This window comes from Mus pahari, unplaced genomic scaffold (assembly GCF_900095145.1).
Source record: "Mus pahari unplaced genomic scaffold, PAHARI_EIJ_v1.1 scaffold_13165_1, whole genome shotgun sequence".
NCBI classification, from domain to species: domain Eukaryota; kingdom Metazoa; phylum Chordata; class Mammalia; order Rodentia; family Muridae; genus Mus; species Mus pahari.
Window position 1 is genome coordinate 8632 of NW_018392819.1, and position 2728 is coordinate 11359.

At 51.9% G+C, this 2728-nt stretch overlaps 1 pseudogene; it reads left to right on the plus strand.

Moving 5' to 3' along the window:
- LOC110315192 overlaps positions 1-921 on the plus strand; it is a 3167-nt pseudogene extending 2246 nt beyond the window's left edge.
- Positions 922-2728: the final 1807 nt, after the last annotated feature.

Sequence of the window (2728 nt, forward strand, 5' to 3'; positions counted from 1 at the left end):
TACAACCCACTGCCTTGTTGCTGGTCTGTTTCATTTAACTTTTTCAAGGTACTAATAGCTTAGAAGCAAAATAAAAACTAAAGCTATTAAGCCTTTAATCCCAGCACTTGGGAGGCAGAGGCAGGCAGATTTCTGAGTTCGAGGCCAGCCTGGTCTACAGAGTGAGTTCCAGGACAGGCAAGGCTACACAGAGAAACCCTGTCTTGAAAAATCAAAAAACAAAAACAAAAACAAAAACAAAACAAACAAACAAAAACTATAGCTATTTATGTATCCATGTGTGTACTATAGCTACGTGTATGTATGCATGTGTGTGTGTATGTGTGCATGCAGTATAAGTATGTGTATGTGTGTGTGCACTATAGCCCTGTGTGTATGTGTGCCTGCACTATAGCCCTGTGTGTATGTGTGCCTGCACTATAACCCTGTGTGTATGTATGTGCATGCAGTATAGCATTGTGTGTATGTGCATTCTGCTTTTCCTGGAACTGTTTGTATGTACATGCATGTAAGCTCACAGGCACATCTGAAGCTCATGGAGGTCAGAGGTCACAACTTCTAGGAGTGGGCTCCTTTCTTCCTTTGTCCACCTTGTGTTCTGGGGACCTGTGGCAAGCACTGCTCCCTGATGGGCCAGCTTATTGGTTCTTGGTTCTGGAGGGAATCCTTGGGGACATCCCCTGCACCTTGTGACATCACCATCTAAGGTGGAAGGCTCACAGAGGCTGCTGTCTGCTGGGTCATTAGACGTCACTGTCCAGAATGGGGGTCCTTGCTCCCAGGAGTCTGACCCTGTGTGGGCTTGTACTTCTCTCTAGGAGTTCACTGAGGAGTTGCTGTCTCCCCCCTTTGGGGATCTGGTGGCATTCATGAAGGAGGCTGAAGCCTTGATTGAGCGTGGGCAGGCTGAGCGGCTCCAAGGTATGTGATGTTGTCCTGGTGCAGTGGGCAGCAGGCATTAGGGACAGCGGGGTGTGTGGGTCACAGGGGAGGCAACGAAGCAGGGAAGCCTTGGCTGGAAGAATAACAAGCAAACCAGCCTTGATGGTGAGCACAGCTGTGCCCTGGGCAGGCCTTGGTGGGTCACCAGGCCTGGTTGCTCTGTGCTGGGTGGATGGTCACCAGGCCTGGTTGCTCTCTGACACACCGTTTCCTCTGGCAGTCAGCCCGAGTCACTCAGCTGATCCATGGCTTTGGTAGTTCCTGGAAGGCGTCAGTGGAGTCCCTGAGTCAGGATGTAATGCGGAGTTTTACCAACTTCTGAAATGGGACCAGCATCATCCAGGTGACCGGCCACTCCCAGCCCTTTGCCTGTGTCCCATGGTTGTCTATTTCCTCGCTCTTTCCTCTGGGCTCCGCATCACACAAATGCTTTGAAGGCCAACAAGCATCTGTGCCTGAGATTCTGGTGAAGCTCTGACAGCTCCAGTCACCACAGTCTGACCCCGACTCTCCTCTGTGCAGGGCGCTGACCCAGCTGATCCAGCTCTACCATCGCTTCCACCGGATGCTGTCCCAGCCCCAGCTCTGAGCGCTCCCGGCCAGGGCTGAGCTCATCAACATCCATCACCTCATGGTGGAGCTGAAGAAACACAAGCCGAACTTCTGATTCAGAGCCCACCCCACCCCCCGGGGCCCTTATATCCCGTGGACTCTGTAGGCCACACACTGTCATCTGGGACCCCTTTCCCATCCCTTTTATCTCCACGGTTTCCACACACCCCACTCAGCCTCCATTGCCAGGACTCTGCCTCAACAGAGTGCACCCAAGGCCACTCCCTGGGCTTCTGAGTGAGGTGACCTTCATTCCCAGTCCTGTCAGCTCCTCTGCTGTTCACTCACAGCCTGTGAGCTTCCATCAGCCCAGGCACTGACTGTCCCTCAGCTCTTAGGGCACAGCAGCGCAGGCCACCATGTAGCTGATCTGGGGGCTCTGCTGGAACAGTGAGTGACATCACCTGGTGGCAGGTCTCACTCTGTGGCAATAATAAGTACTTACTGTGCTGGGATCCTGTCCTCTCCTTTGTCCCTGGGCCTTTGAGTTCTCCAGCGTGTCTTTACTGTAGACCTAGTCTGGTCCTGGTGGGCAACTGGAAGAAGGTGGGGCAGTACCCTGAGGTCTGTTGCTGCTTCTGGCCCGGGGGTGGCAGAGTTGCTCAGGAGGGGACTATAGCTCTCCGGGAGGGTGACATTTAATGCAAGGCCTGGGAACATGGTAGCTTTGGGTGCTGTCCTGAGGGCTACCATGGGAAATATCCACACAGCTTCTGAGGTTGTCTGTGTCAGCCTCTATGTGGCTGTCACAGCTCCTTTGAGGGTGGAGGGCCTGTAAGATCTGCAGTCATGCATCGAGGCAGGGGTGAACCTGGCTCTAAAACAGATCCTGTCATTTTCATGTGACCCACTGCCTTCTGCCCTACCTCTGTACAGAGTTTACAGACGCCAGAGCAATGGTCCTCAACCTTCCTAATACTGCGACTCTTTAATACAGTTCCTCGTGATCAACCCAATCATAGTTATTTTCATTGTTACTTCATAACTGTAATTTTGCTACTGTTAACAATAATAATATAGCCGGGTGTGGTGGTGTACTCCTTTAATCCCAGCACTTGGGAGGCAGAGGCAGGCAAATTTTTTAGTTCAAGGCCAACCTGGTCTAAAAAGTGAGTTCCAGGACAGCCGGGGCTACACAGAGAAACCTTGTCTCGAAAAACCAAAAAAAAAAAAA